This window comes from Zalophus californianus, chromosome 1, assembly GCF_009762305.2.
Source record: "Zalophus californianus isolate mZalCal1 chromosome 1, mZalCal1.pri.v2, whole genome shotgun sequence".
Taxonomy (NCBI): domain Eukaryota; kingdom Metazoa; phylum Chordata; class Mammalia; order Carnivora; family Otariidae; genus Zalophus; species Zalophus californianus.
The window spans coordinates 104,888,162-104,904,862 of NC_045595.1; positions in this window are offsets into that span (position 1 = coordinate 104,888,162).

Sequence of the window (16,701 nt, forward strand, 5' to 3'; positions counted from 1 at the left end):
AAAGAGAAGACACTAGAGCTTTCTCTCCTTACCATGTGAGGATACAGCGAGAAGGCAGCCATTTGCAAGTTAGGAAGAGTGCCATCACCAGGAACTGAATCTGCTGGCCCCTTGGTTTTGGACTTCCCAGCTGCCAGAACCATGAGAAAATAAATTTCTGTGTTTAAACCAGCCAGTCTTCAGTATTTTGGAATAGCAGCCCAAGAAGACCACTTAGCTGTCACAACCAAGCTGTTACCCAGGGAGTCAGGGAATTGTAGGCAGAAGAGCTTCCACTCAGACCCAGGGATTTATTTTAGGTTTTTCTTTATGAGGCTCTTGCTTACTGCATAACGGGGTTGAGTTATAGAGCCTGATTGGCCCACAGGTGATCCAGGATAGGTCCAAGACCCAGAATCAGATTTCTGTAGGAAGATAGGTAAACCAAAGTTTGGTGCCTTCCCGGTTATCAGTGGCCACCTCATTTCTGAGCGAAGCAGCAGTTGTGAGCTAAATATGCACGGATTTGGATCTGGATCGGGGTGTTGAATTAGAAGGAGGAACAAGGCAGTCTTCCCCCTCTCACTCCCTGGGATATGGTATAAATGAAAATCTGTGTTAAATATGAAGAGGTTACTATTTGAAGGGCCCCAGCATGTCCTTCTCAGCCTTTCATAGAGTCCCAGTCCCAACTGGTTTGACTCTAATTCAGTTATTTTTATTGACTGCATATGAAATTCACTTTGTTACCAAATTTTTGCCACAAGGAATAGTGCTACATACTATCCGTAGCATATATGCTCTTATGTATGGGTAATTTTACTTGTATAGAATAGATTATGAAAAGTGAGATTTTAAAGAAAAAGAGTATTTTTAATCTGAGACATATTATCAGGTTTGCATTCTAAATAAGTGCTAGCAGGGGTGCCTGGGTGGGTCAGTCAGTTAGGTGTCTGCCTTTGGCTCAGGTCATGATCTCAGGGTCCTGGGACTGAGGCCCAGCCTGATGTTGGGCTCCGTGCCCATCAGGGAGTCTGCTTGTTCTCCTCCCTCTCTCTTTGCGCCCTCCCCCACCACACCCCCATTTGTGCGTGTGCTCAAGCACACTCTCTCTCAAATAAAGAAATAAAATCTTTAAAATAAATAAAAATAAATTATAGGCGCTAACAAATCACTTTCTACTGGTACTGTAGGGCATATTAGTCTGTCTTTCTTAAACATCCTTCCAAAGTTCAGGATGTTCCTCCTAGGGAGAAGCCAGATACTCACTTTCCCAGCACCCCTTGCCGTCTGAGTGCAGACGTGTGACCTAGGCCCTGCCAGTCCATACCCACAGAGACTTCACACTTATCAGACAAAGACACAGGCCCTGTACAGAATCCAATCTGGTGAAGTATCTGCAGACACTTCCAGCTTCTAAACATAGCAGTGGCAGTCATACGTCGTTCTGGAAATTTTGCAGCTCTAAAACAGGGATATCTTGTCAACCCATCAGTAGTAGGAATTGATCTGTTCTTACGGGCACTCACTTCAGTCTATTCCATTGCCTCTACTCCAGCTGAAACCACAGTGACCTCTTCCTGGGTCAGCAGCAACAAACTCCCACCTGGTCTCCCAGTCCCTAGAGTAATTAGAATCCATTTTCCATCCAGTAGCCTGAATGATCTTTCTAGAACTCAAATCGGATCATGTCACCCCTCAGCTTTCAAAACCTTTCATTTTCTCCACTCTGCCTTAGGCTGAAGTTTCTATTCCTTAGCCTGGGCATAAAACCCTCCAAAAGCTGCCCCCCGCTTCCCTCCCCAGGCACACCTCTCTCCTCCCTTCTCACAGTACACTTCAGTCCTGCTGCACACTTCTCAGGTCCTTCATTGTCCTACGCTTTGTCCTACTTCTGGGCTTTTGCAGACCCTGTATCCTCTACTCTCTCTTTCTTCCTGTCCAACTTCTGGCTCTGCAGTTGTCAGCTTAGATGGTTCCCCTCTGATTGCCCTGGACTAGATTACGTTACCACAGCACCTTGTTCCATTTATCTTATCTCTGCTTCCCACTAGGTTACTTGCAGACAGGGATGATGCCTATTTTGTTGTCTGTTGCATAACCAGCGTCTAATACAGTGCTTGTGTCTCCTAGGTAATGGATAGAAATTTGATGAATTAATAAATAGATAAGACAGACACTCATACCACTCATTTACTCATGGGGTAACTAAGGTTTTAAGAGTCTATTTTCATACAGCTATGAGGCTAGTCAACAGTGGACCTGGGACCAAAACACAGATCTTCTGACTCCTGACATATTTTCAACTATCCCTCGTTGCCCCCTTCAAATGCAATTTATCGCTCTTCTAGGCTTCATAAACACCATTATGATGTACAAACACTGTAAGGCAGGTTTTTCAACCTCAGCACTATTGACATTTTGGCCTGGGTAATTCTTTGTCGGGGGGCTGTTCTGTGCATTGAAAGATGTTTAGCAGCATCCCTGACCTCTAGCCACTCGTTTTAGTAGTACCCTCCAGCCTTCAGTTGTCTTCAGACATTGTCGAACATCCCCTGGGGGGCAAAATAACCTTCCAGTAAGATCCAGTGCTCTAAGGATACAAGGTATGCTTTGTTAAATCTCTACAGCTTTGGGTTGAGAGTGTAAGTCTCAGTATAGGGGCGCCTGGGTGGCTCAATCGGTTAAGCGTCTGCCTTCAGCTCAGGTCATGATCCCAGGGTCCTGGGATCAAGCCCCACATCAAGCCCCACATCGGGCTCCCTGCTCGGCAGGGAGCCTGCTTCTCCCTCTCCCTTTGCCTTTCCCCCTGCTGTGCTCTCCCTCTCCCTCTCTCTCAAATAAACTAAAAAAAATAAGTCTCAGCATAGGTATACCTCAAGTGGAAAGATGGAAGGCAAGAGCAGACTTACATCTAAATATCGACCTTGCATCTTTTAAGCCACAGGTCTTAACCTCACTGAGCCTCAGTTTTCTTATCTAGAAAACGGGGATGATAATGCTCAAAACCCTACGGAGGACTAGAGAGAATGTTCATAAAGACCTCAATAAATTACATTAATGTAATGAAACAACTGCTTTCTTTTGAACAATAACTAGTGGATTAACTCACCAAAGCATGCATAAAGAAAAACAGGACTAAAGAGAGGAGTTGGAAATTCAGGGTGAAATGAGATGGGTCTGATGAGAAAAGGATTTTGCATTCCCAGAGGCCAAAACAAGCCCCACATTTCAGGAATGAAAACAAGTATGACATTTGAACTGACAAGCTTATGGGTGTGCTGCCTCTTATTTACCTCCTTATTTCATGGTTTTGTGGAGAAAAGAAAAAGGAAAAAGACATGCCTAAGGATCAGTTACCGTTTTTAAAAAACGATTGCACACCCCAAGGGAGTGGAGGACAGGGAGCACGGGTTTCAAGATTGCTCAAAACAAAATCAGGTGAATTAGCAATTGCTCACAGTCTTCATCTCCCTTATGAATTTTAATGCAATTTTTATTTAATATTTGATATACTGTATTTGTTTACAAGAGTCCTTCAATTTTGAATAGCAAATCTAGAAAAATATTTTCCTTCTAAGCATCTACCATTTTTGCTGACTCCCTACCTTGACATAACAGAGCTGCTCCAGAAAGTGCTTCAGAGGAAATTCTACAGGGTATCCTTACCTGAGGGTTCAAAGGAGTGAACTAAGAGACAATGACACTCCTGCCAGGAGTAGCAGAGCTCAGCAGCACTCATTCCTCTAGCTCCAAAGAACTTTGGCTCTCTCCTCCTGTCCCTCTGCCCCTCTTCCTTCTCCCTCCCTGGGACTATGGAACTTTCTCCCCTCTGTTCCTAGGGAGATGCTCCAAAATACAATCCTTTGCCACAGAGCTATCTCCTCTTACTTAGGTCTAAGGATGTCTACCTCCTGAACCCCACACATGAAAATACAAAGAAATAACATCAACCAAAAGACATGCATTTAAACGCCCATTATTAATAATAGCCCAAAGCTGGAAACATCCCGAGAATTCATCACAATGGAATGGATGGCTTGTGTAAATCCATACAGTGGAATACCACACAGTAATGAGAAGGAACAAAGGGCAACTTCGTGCAAAAACACAGATGAATCCATAGTTAAATGAAAGAGGAAAGCACAAAAAAGCACATTTGGTACTCTTCGATGAAGTCAAGAGCAGCAAAACTAATCTCTGCTTTTAGAAGTTAGACCAGTGGGATGCTTGGGTGGGTCAGTCGGTTAAGTGTCTGTCTTCAGCTCCTGCTTCTCCCTCTGCCTGCAGCTCCCCCTGCTTGTGCTCTCTTTCTCTCTGTCTCTCTGACAAATAAATAAATAAAATCTTAAAAAAAAAAAAGTTAAGACTAGTGGCGTCAGGATGGTGGTAACCCTGTGTCAGGGAGTAGTGACAAGGAGGGTTTCTGAATGCTGGTTACAAGAGTGTGTTCACTTTGTGCAAATTCAGCAGCTCCTCATTTATGGCTTGTGCATTTTTTCACATGTAGATTACACTTCAATCAGACATTCACTAAATAAAACAAACGCATAAAAACAAAACAAACGAAAAACCAAAACAAAAATATCCAACACTCTTTTATTTCTTTGAAAATCCTTTCTTTCACGGTAGTATTGTTTCATGAGTATAAGTATCTCTCTCAGATTATAGCCTCGTAACAAAACTGCTTTGATAACACTTTTCAGAAACTAGAAGCAGCACTAAAAGACTTGAGTTCTAGGTTCTGCTTAGTTTTCCTACTGTTTTCTGTGAACTAAGCACAGAATGTTACTGCTGCGAGAAATCACAGGACCATCAAGTGACTTGAATTTCTCCCTTCTCCACAGTAGGGAAGTTGAAGTCTAGAAAAGTGAAGTGACTTGCTCAGGGCCACGTGTTCTTTAGTAATAAACTGGGCATTAAAAAAACATCTCAGGGGTGCCTGGGTAGCTCAGTTGGTTAAGTGTCTTCTTTTGGCTCAAGGTCTTGATCCTGGGGTCCTGGGATTGAGGACCACCCCCACCCCTCTGGGGCTCCCTGCTCAACGGGGGAGTTGGCTTCTCTCTCTCCCCTCACCCCTACCGCCCCTCATGCTCTTTCTCTCTCAATAAATAAAATCTTTTAAAAAAAATCTCAAAATAAAAATGACAATGAGAGTTCACAGCCCCCAAAATCCCCATGATTTTTCCTCTTAAGAATAAAAGTATTGCTGGGAGGGAGAAGGAACTGGTTGATCGTTATATAAATAAAGAACTTTAACTGACTCCATTTAGGTAAGAGGTAATGTTCTCACCGTGACTCCTAAGCGAAATTCCCTTTTAATTAACACTTAAAAGTTAGTTTCTCCTTGAGACTTGAAACAACAGATATAATAGGAGAGAGTACAGGTTATCCTGCAATAACAAACAGCCTCCATCTCTTGATGGCTTAAAACAGCAAAGGTTTATAATTATGCCACGTGCCCATCAAATGTCAGCAGGAGTTTTGTTCCACCTCCTATGGTCCTTTCTCTGGGACCCGCTGAAGAAGCCGCTTTCTGGATCTTGGTTGGTGGCCATGGCCATGGGGAAAGAGAATGTGATAAAGCACACACCAGCTCTCACATCTCTGTCTGGAAGTGACATAGGCACTTCCACAACCAGCTCCCTCAGAGCAAGTCTCGTGAGCACTCCTGACCTCCCACGGGCAAGGAGGTACAATCCTACCATGAATAGAGAAGCAAGGAGAGTGGGAATGTATGGGAATGGCTCTAATGACTATCTCAAAAAAAAGTGAAACTGTCCACCACGGGAGTCCCATATTTCCTCATGAGTTTTACCATAATCACTGTGACTCGCACTATTTAAAGATATGACGGAGTGAAGATAAACTCTGGAGAAAGGAAAACATAGACATGGAAGGCAGCATTGGCAGATGTAAATAAAATTCTTTCGACTATAATTGAAAAGATTTTTATGAAAGGCACGAAGTGGTTTCAGCTGCCTTTCTGCAAATAGTTTAGTGGGCTGAATGATCAATAATCTTCTCAAGTGCCCAGAAACCATTTTGACCAAAGGCAACTAAATAAATTAATTGCCCTCCAGGACTATAACATTGAACCCTTTAAATGAAGGCAGCTTTCATGGATGCAAACAAAATGCGTCCCTTGTGGTGATTGTAAGCTTTAAACATTAATTAGGAGAGAGTGCTTTTAAGTAGAAAGGGGAAAAATTCATTTTGTTGGGGCCACAATCACTAATGCTAAATTAAAAAGAAGAGAAGAAACAATTTTACAGGTAATAATTTGTTTTGCATGACTTTCTCCCTTTTTTTCCTCTGCACACAAACATAACCATAAAATCATTCAGTGCTGATAAATTAGAGGGAGAATGTGTCAGGCCTCACCCTTCAGCCCCATTCACTTTCTGAACTAGATTTCAAGGGATATTATCTTTGGTTGGTAGCAAGTAAATATTTTATTAAAAAAAATCTAGTTATGACATGCATTTGAATGGACACTGGTCAAAAAGCAAGGTTGGGTAAAAGTAACAGTCTATGAAAAATACACATACAACACAACTTGGCTAGTTAGCAGGTGGTAATGCATGGGTTCTCTCTGGAATTAAGTATCTTGTTTATGTGCTATCACACTTCAAATGATGCCAGATTGAGAGACTTGCTTTACAACTTGAAGTAATGTTATATAATACATCCCTCTCGGGCCTCTGTAATAGGAATATTGTTGATGCTCTACAGTCATATTATTTGTTAGTTTCAATGTCTGAGTGTTTGTGTGTATTATATATAAGACCATATACGGACTTATGGTTGCATCAAGGAATACACATGATTTAGGTTCTGAATTACCCTCCTGCTTTATAAATTCTTCGAGAAAATAATTCAGGTAAAATTTTTTTTTCAATGTGGAATGGAAAAGTGGAAAAAGGGAAATTCATATATGATTCTGGAGTATTAACTCAAGTTTCAAGGTTAATGGTTCATAATACAGACACAATGTTTGAGAACCATACCAGGGATGTGGTTCCTAGAATAGGGGTCCAGGTAAGGAATGGTCAGGTGCAGATGGTGGTTTAGTGAGGCTAGGCAAAAATTGGACCAGGGGAGGGCTAGAAGAGCGGCAGTGGTCAGGAGGGTAAGGAAAGGAAACAGTCTTGCCCGCTAGGTCACATGCAGTCTAGATATATGAAAGCTCTCCAGAAAAAAAAAAAATACCCTGACACCATCTGAAGGACTTTTATCTTTCCCATCCAAGGTTTACATGCTTGTTATGATCTAAATAGGAGTTTAGTCCTTCTGGAACTGAATGTCAGCTTCTTTCTCCTAAGAGCGCTTTAGCTGGAGACCAAGGTCTTACCCTCTGGCCTGACTTTGACCTCCAACGAGGAATCTGTATTTGCATTTGTTACATCAGTGCCAGAACTTGGCACATATAAGTACTTGATAAATATCTGTTGAATAAATGAATGTTGAATAAAAAACATGAGCAGAATGGGAAGTGGGGCAAATGGTGGTGGTACATTCTCTTCCATCTGATGGCCCATCTTCAACAAATCACTCATTCCTGGTCTAGCACCAGGGCCATTACAGGAACTTCTTTAGCAAAGCAGGCACCTTTCAGGGTTGCAGAAATTTATTCAATCCTGTGCCTGGGTTTCTTCCATGTTGTGGACCTTCACTCTCATTTCACCTTTAGCTGGAACATGTGAACTCAAAGCCCCTTTGTTAACATTCATTTATGCTACAAGGTAGTTGGATTAAAAATGTCAACTATCATGACACAGAAGGAAGACCAAAGGTACAAGTGTAATTTCATGAGGAAATATGGAAGTAGAAGATGAGCCACCTCCTAAATGACATTGATGATGATGAGTGAAGAGTGAGGTACTTAATATTGTAAATGCCATGAGCAACAGAAAAGCACTCGTGCATAAATATATGACCTTTCAAATGAACTTGACAATGATTACATGTTGAAACCATAATAATTCTGGTCTTTCAGTGACTATACGCATTTCAAACACCTAGCTAAAATCTGGAGCAGATGGATATCTGAAGTTTGAAGCTGAACACCTTTAGGTTAATATTTTATATGACCCAGAATATAATTACAAAATGGACACTGATTTTTAAAAATAGTTCTCAAACACGTCAAGCCCCAATGTACACTTCTTTTCAAAGCACGCAGTTGAGACACCGCAATCTAACATTCACCTCTTGCATTTGTAGCTATCCTTGCAAAGCTATCGTGAGAACACTGCTTGGGAAAGAGTATTTTCGTAATGTGTTGTGTTCACCCCTAATAAAGCTCTTGCCCCCTTTGCTCTCTGGCCAACAGTGCACATCTTTATGTTCTTCTTGACTGGACTGACAATGAACACAAACATAAGACAAGACGTTTCTGGAATGGAGACAGCCTGGCAACGGTGCCAAACCAAACTCCTCTTGCCCCTAAATTTCCAGTTTCAAAAGGATTCTCTAAAATTCTCAGCAGTTGTTCTCACCTTGGCTGTCCATTAGAAAAGTCTGTGAAGTTTTAAAAAATACATATTCCCAGACCCCATAAGAGACCATCTTTGGAGGGTGGGGCCCAGGCATCTGCTTTCTCAAGACTCCTATGTGATTCTAATTCAGTGCTGTGGTCTGAATGTTTGTGTCCTCCCCAAATAAATGTGTTGAAATCCTAATGCCCAGTGTGATAATATAAGGAGGTGGGGACTTTAGGAGGCGAGTAGGTCATGAATGAGAGGCTCCCTTGCCCTTTCTACCATGTGAGGATACAACAGCCAAGTCTGTGACTGGAAGAGGGCCCCCACCCGGCCATGCCTGTACCCTGATCTTGGACTTCCAGCCTCTAGAATTGTGAGAAATATATTTCTGTTGTTTATAAGCCACCCAATCCGTGGTATTTTGTTACAACAGCCTGAACAGACTAAGACATCCAGCTTGGCTTGAGAACCCATCAGACTACAACCACAGGAACTGAGCAGCTGATGTTGTCCCTTAGACAACCTCCTTTATTTAGAAGGCCCAAATATCTGTTAGCCAGGAAGTAAAAGCTTAGTGATATTTCTCAAACTTCTCATTTTTATCACCTTCATAATTTTTGCCACATTCATGTATCATGTTCCATCCTTTAATTAAATTTTTTTCTAAATTAAATTACACTTAAAACTGAAACATAAGGAATAAAAAACAAAATTCTTATTACAACTGTGATAATGAAATCAGTCCCCCTTGCCATTAATAGAAGGCAACTGGAAAAAAAAAAAAAAGGCAAAAACAAATACCCCACACATTATTCAAATCAAGTGAGACACTGTTGCTTGCCCAAAGGCAACAAGCCAGAGGCCTGCTCTCTTTCTGTTAACAAGGGAATGGAAAGAGTCTTGTTTTAACCAGTCAGCACACAGTCCCCTAACCAGGCCTAAGGCTCAAGACTACTCTTGGACATTGGAATTATTCAGAAAAAGGCCTTGTGAGTCAATCTGATGAAACATGAGGGGGGAAATTTCGTGGAGGTTTGGGGAAAAAAGAAGATTTTCTCTTTTGGGGGCCCCTGGAAAAGAATGCGTCTCTTCCTTTGGATGTTGACTGGGGCCAATACTGGGGACAAATTGCAAGGCCTAGAGCTGCCCCAACCACTGGAAGAGCTGCTGTCAGTCCAAGAGTGAGGCCGGCCCAGTAGAGGCTGCAGAGCCAGCTGAGCACACCAGCCAGAGCCCCTCCCTCTCCCTCTCTAGGCTATTGCAGTCACTGAGAACATTTTGAGTTGGGTTTTCTGTTGTTAGCAACCCATCACATCCCAGTACAGGGAGAGAAGTGAGCGTTCAAAAACATGCTAGCATCCAACAGAGACCTTCTTCTCGATATAATCAGGAGGATTGAAAGAGAACTGGAAGGAGAGTAATATCCTTCTTGATTCAAGGTCATTGAATGCCATGGCTATCCATCAGACAAAATCACCTTAGTGGCACACAAGCCTCACTTGAGAAAGACTGATCTTAGGTTGGGAGAGAGGCTGGCTTGACAGAAACAAGGCTGCAGTGGCTGTGACTGGCTTATGTTGACTTCTTGATAATTTTTCTCAATAAGAAAATCCAAAGTGCACATTGTCAGCTGCACTTGAACTCCCACGGGAATCTGAAAACGTGGGCTGGGAATGGGGGAGGGAATAAGTTACCTAAATAGCGTCTGCGCCTCTGGCATTATGCATAGTGTTCTCAGAGCATCTCCTAAGTCCCCAGAACACAAAGTGTAGCCCAGGGACCAGCAGCATCCGCGGCATCACCTAGGAGCTTGTTAAAAATGCAGAGTCCCAGGTCCCACCCAGACCAACTGAATTGGAATATGCATTTTAATCAGATGCCCTTTGATTCGTGCACAGTAAATCCTGAGCCTGGCTTGGTGCTGCTGATGGTGGCCGAGGCTGGATTCACAGAGACTTGCTTCCCCCCGTGGAATGCCGGCTGCACACTCTCAGCCAGGACTGTCTCCTCGGTTTCCCTTCAGCTTCTCTGCAACCTGCACCAAAGAACCAGTTTCCCCGAATCCTTGGGTTTCACTTAATACTAGCATATCTCCGCCCATCACTGATGCTCTCACCCTAGAGCTGTAGAGGTCATAGATACGGGAGCAATGAACACCTTCGGGGGTTTCTCCCTTGCTGTTACATTGCTTACATCCTACATATCAATTCATTCGTCCACTCAAACACAGATGGAACTCCTTTACATCATTTGTAAGCCATACCTCCTGCATTTTTTATCAAAGTTACGATGATGATTAGCAATTCCCTAAGGCCTTTTGTAATCAGCAACTTCTGAGCTGTCCTGAAGAAATAACCAGACAAGAGCTCTCCTGCCTCTATCAAGTTTTAGAAATTAGCTTTTTATTAATAGAAAAGTCAAGAGTCATGTAAGTTACATACCGAAGGACAGCTAAAGGTTAAGTCGATGCAGGCAAATAAAAAAGAAAGAAGACCATAACCTCTTCTGGCTAGGTGGGACCTCGGTACTTCTTTTTGCACTTGCTCTTCAGGAATGATCTACATAGTACCTGAGTGACTTTGAATCTAACTTTCTGCATCTGTAAGATAGAGACAGTGGTTCTGAGGATTCCATGTCAGAGGACAGAGAAAGCAGCCGGCACGTGCTCAGCAGGCAGCGACGCTCCATACAGTGAGGGCTACGGAGTCACAGAAGCAGGGAACTTACACCCTAGAATTTATACCTTTCCCATCCAAGGGGAGTCTAAGTTTGACCATTGGTCAGAAAGGGAGAATTGGAGGGAACGGACAAGGGCTTAGGTGCTGATGGCTCCTAGGGCCCAACATTCTGGGAAGGAGTTAGGAGCGTATAGTGGGTGAGACCTTGGGGAGAGGCAGCCTGTGAAAGATAAAAGGGGGGGAGATGGGGCAGGGGGACTCAGACTAGAGTGCAAATCTTTTTATTTATTTATTTATTTATTTGAGAGAGGGAGAGACAGAGAGCAAGCCGAGGGAGGGAGAGGGACAGGCAGACTCCACACTGAGCGTGAAGCCCGATGCAGGGCTCGATCTCACCACCCTGAGATCATGACCTGAGCCAAAATCAAGAGCCGGTCGCTTAACTGACTGAGACACCCGGGTGCCCCTACAACGCAAATCTGACAAAGTATCTGCCAGCACAAGCAGGGCTCTGGTGCAGAGATTGCCCCTTGGAGGCATCCCATGTTGGGCAGAAAGGGCAAGGCCCGAGTATCCCACTGCGTGCTCAGTTATTGGCAGGGCCCTGCCTCGGAAGTGTGAGAAAGAGCCTGACAGTGCAGAGAGTGGGGCCTAGGAGCTAAAGCCGTTCTTGCATCTAAATAGCAAGTTTCTTTCTTAAAGGGAGATCCAACCTGCACAGTTCTGTGGCTGGACAAGATGGGATCGTGGAAATCCTCCAGATAAGTTTAGAAGGATCCTAGAGCAGAAGATACACCATTGCCTGGCTTCCTCAGAGAGTCCATAACTAGGACAATGGTGCTTGAGTGTTGGAGTGGTAATGTCTGGGGAAGTGTTGAAGCAGATGAACCTGTGGGTAGCTTCACAGCATCCTGCACACCCTGGCTGGTCCAGGGAAAAGAGCTGAGCCGTCCTGAGATCCCGGGATGGGGGGCAGCCGTGCCAGTAGGGAGAGAAGACCAGAGAGACTTCGTGGTCAGACTAGGAGAAGGCAGAGTATGTGGACCAAGTGCCCCAGGCCACAGGAAGTAGGTGCAGCAGGGACAAAGTGAAGCCAGAGAGCTGGGGGGCCAGTTACACCTCAGGGGAGGTCAGCAAGGCCAGCAGATAACTGTGGACCAGAACTGCATCTCCCCAGGGGCTTCATCTGGCTCAGAGGAAACCACAGGAGGAATAAGAATCCTAAATTGATGGAGCAGTTACTAAGAGCAAGTGGAATTTTAAACTAGAGGGACTAACTTACTTTGAAATGGTAGGATTGTTTTCTACTTATGAGGAGACACGAGGGTATGGGGGCTATTTAAGTTCAGTTCTAGAAAGTAAAGAAATTTATAAACTGTGTTTCTGAGTTCTGTAGTCCATTAAAGTTCATCTCTGCCGTGCATAGAGCCTTTAATCATTTCACTTCGGGGAATCTAATCTTAAAAGAAAAAAATACTATGCAGAAATATGTTCTATTTCCATATTATTTCTAATAATGAAGTGACTAAATGTAGGAGAAGTGTTAGGTAAATTACAGTACGTTTACTTGATGGCATATTAGACTAATTACAATGAGAGTACCATTAATATGCAATATAATATAACCATTTTTCTGTTAAATTGGTCAGTGGAACAAACAGAAAAAAATATTCTACAGTGTTTTTCAAACCTTTTCACCACAACCCACAGTAAACAGTTCATTTGACATCCTGACCCAGGACGCACGGACATATTTTTGTCAGTGACATGAAGGTTGCATGAAACAATGCTTGCCTACCCTGCATGCCATGCATTTTGGCATTTTATATGCTCTTCCATCCTGTCTTTTTCAAGGTTAGGCTCACTACATGAGTTTCCTCACCACTGATAACTCATGACCCTGCCTGGATTGAGCATGACCCCACTGATGGAAAACAACAAATGACAAAAATGTATGTCTAGGAAACATGCTTGGGGAGCTGTGCCAACTTCCGAGGATTCATGTATATGCCCCAATTTGTTCCTAATAAACATAAATTACCTTTTGTAATGGAATTAATAGCACCATAGCAATTGCTAAGTTGTTCCCAAGGCTTCTCTTCTCCAGGCTAAATAATCCCAGTTTCTCGCTATGCGGCGAATTCACCGTAGATGGCCTGATACACTCTGACACAGGAGACCCAAAACAGGGCTGGCGGCCAGAGCTGCACGCAGATACTGAGCAAGAGCCCCACCCGGAACAGCTCTGCAGCTTTGAGCCTCATGACTCATGGCCTCCACGCGGCCACTGCTGAATTATGTGCATTTTAATGAGGAGAATGATGTCACAGTTAGCCTATCCTTGACTTCTCTTTCCCTTTTTTCCTCTCTCCGACACGATTTTATTGAGTGTCTGTTTTGTTCCAAATACTGTCCTAAAAGCTACTTTTAAAAAGTTCTTTTTTTACATTTTCCATTTTTTTCTATAATTAGCATGTACTTTTCTCATAGAGAAAAATACGTATTGTTTTAAAAGACTTGAAGACATAGGTCTTGCTTTCAAGATGCCCACAGCCTAGGAAGGAGCAGTCACGTAAACAAATATGTCAGCGTGAGACTTAGCTGGGTCCCTTGCCTGCTGCCTGCCCTATCCAGAAAGTGGTGCCTCCAAGCAGCTTTTTTTTTTTTTAAGATTTATTTATTTATTTGAGAGAATGAAAGAGAGAGAGAGAGAGAGAGCGCACACAGGGGGTGGGGTAGAGGAAGAGGGAAAATCCTGGAGCAGACTCTCCATTGAGCAGGGCTGGATCCCAGGACTCTGAGATCATGATCTGAGCCGAAATCAAGAGTTGGCCACTCAACCCACTGAGCCACCCAGGCGCCCCGACTCCGAGCAGCTTTTCATTGATGGGGACCAAGGTGTTTGTCTCTCTCCTTTCCCAGAACACCACAGAATTTGTCTGACTCCCATCTCTGCCCCCTTAAGTCTCCATTTCCATTTGCTGGTTGAGAGAAAGAGAGAGAGCAAGAACAGAGAGATGGAGAAAGAGGAGAGGAGGAGAGACAAAAGAGAGAGGGAAGAAGGGAGGCAATGCAAGAAGGATAGAGAGAGTCCGCATGGTATCTAGGGCAGTGGTAGCCTACAGATGCTTGGATCTAAGGTGGATCAGGTCCCTACATTGGCCATAAACTTTTGACCGAGGCCAGTATCGGGGGACATCCTGTGATGCTCAGAATACCTTGTAACTCTGCACCCTTCTGAGCTTCAACAGTATTAACCCAAGACCAGTCGATCCACTGGTTTATTTCCCATGGTGTCATGGATGGCCTGGCTCATGACCTGACCTCCACAGGAATGAGACAGCAGGCTCCATATTTGTCTGGCATCAATGCTGCAGCCAGATCTTTCTGATTATTTTCAGGTTTTCTCAGTTAATGAGTAATGTTCTCATGGTAGCTTCTACTCAGGACATTAACTTCTGATTCTGGTATTTCCCCCAAAGAGCTGGCAGAGAGCAAGCTGGATAAATCACCAGAGAAAACAGCATAGTACTCCTAGGTCTGTGCTTCAGGGGCCGCTGCTCCTGGAGAACAATTGATTTATCACCGTCTTGTTGAAGGAAGTGTCTATTTGTTTTTCAATCTTGGGCAGGCTGTCAAAATTTAATATAATGCTGGGGGCACCTAGACTCAGTCAGGGGTATTTTACCTCAGCAATTCCTTGACCTCCTGAACTCTTGTCTCCTGCTATAATCAGAAAAATTTCCCCTCAGCATATTCTTTTAATAATCCTTCGGACCCTGTTGTGGAGGATTCTGACACGTCAGCCACCCTGGACCTGCCAGCCCAAGTTTCCCTCAGAACGTGTCTGCCTTCTGGGGGCCCTGTTCTGCTGGAATGTTCTCTGCTGATAGCAGAGGGGCCGTGCGGGCTAACAGGAGGTGTCGGGAGGTCTGGGAGGCATGTTTCAGGTTCTTTAAAGCCTGGTGAAAAACATCCCTCTCCAGTGCCTCTATTGTTTGCACCTCATGATAAAGGTTCCTTTGGCAGTTTTATAAACAGACTGCTAAAATGTCACCTTTTTAGAAGTGTGAGAGGCTTGTTGGAGAGGGATGCTGGGAGTCAGGAGGCCCAGGTGCTGTGGCCTCCTTGGCCTGAGTGGATGATTTGACAATGAGCAGGTTGTCTGCAGAGTTGGTTTCCCAGTTTGGAAAATTTCAAGATGCCATCCTTTATGCAGACCAAAAAAAGGGAAAAAAAAAAAGTGACATCGCGGATCCTCTGAAAGTCAAACATGGGGCTTCTGTGTGAATTTCGGTCTTCATGAATGCCTCTCGGTCCTATCTGTGAATAGCATGGAAGATGGCAGAACAGGATGCAAAGAGAGTCCTAGAACAAGAGAAGCCAGCTGGTCTAGAGTGGGAGCAACCCCTGCCCTCCTATCCCCAGCCCCCTCTTTTAGGAGCAACAAGCTCTAGCTCATGGAATGAAGCAGTCAGATAAAATTGGGCATTTACTAACCAAAACAACCAGCCTACAGAGCAAGAAGGAATTAGGTCATCTTGATAATGCATTTGGGATCCCGAGAAGCTAATGTATTGTGAGGCGAAGGAACACATTATTTTGAATTCATGCTTGTTCAATTAATGCAGAAATTAGTTGTAATTGGGTTCAGTCCCATCCACCCCAGAGAGCAGATGCAGTCCATTCTGCTTTGTTCATCCATCACACATGGATGAGATTCCATCTGAATTCCAGAGATTCCCAAGAGGCTCATAAAATTATATCTTAGTCCTTACACGGGACACGTTGGAAATCGGGGAAAATAAAAGTCTTAATTGGTAAAGTGAGGAAAAATGCTAGATGCTTCAGGAAAGGAAAATGCCCAGAATTTTGTAGCTAGTGGGGCTGGTCCTTCAGAAGACTGTTTCCATTCAATGGCCTTCAAGGCCTATGTCCATCAGATCCAGAGTTTTCTCAGCTGAATGGTATAGTTTTTCTTTTTTTAAAAGACTTTATTTATTTGAGGGAGAGTGAGAGAGCAAGAAAGCACAAGGTGGGGGGCAGAGGGAGAGAGAGAATCCCAAGCAGACTCCGTGCTGAGCACGGAGCAGGACATAGAGCCTAATCTCACAACCTTGAGATCATGAACTGAGCCAAAATCAAAAGTTGGTCACATTACCAACTGAAGCACCCAGGTGCCCCTGAATGGTAGAATTCTTGTCAGCAAAAAACTTGCTTTACATTTCAATGTTTCAAATAAACCAATTTTTGACCTTGTGCTTACGGATTCTTATCACAACCCTTCGCTTACCTTTGACAATAAAAGGTTTAAGAACTGTGCTGTCCAATACTATAGCCACTGGTCACATTAAGCCCTTGCAGTGTACTAGTCCCAACTGACATGTGCTGGAAGGGTACAATACACACTGTGTTTCAAAGACTTAGCACATTACCAAAAATGTCAAATATCGCAATGATTTTTTTACCTTGATTACATACTGAAATGATAATTTTGGGGACATAGTGATTTAAATAAAGTATATTATTAGAATTAGCTAATTCTGTTTCTTTTTATC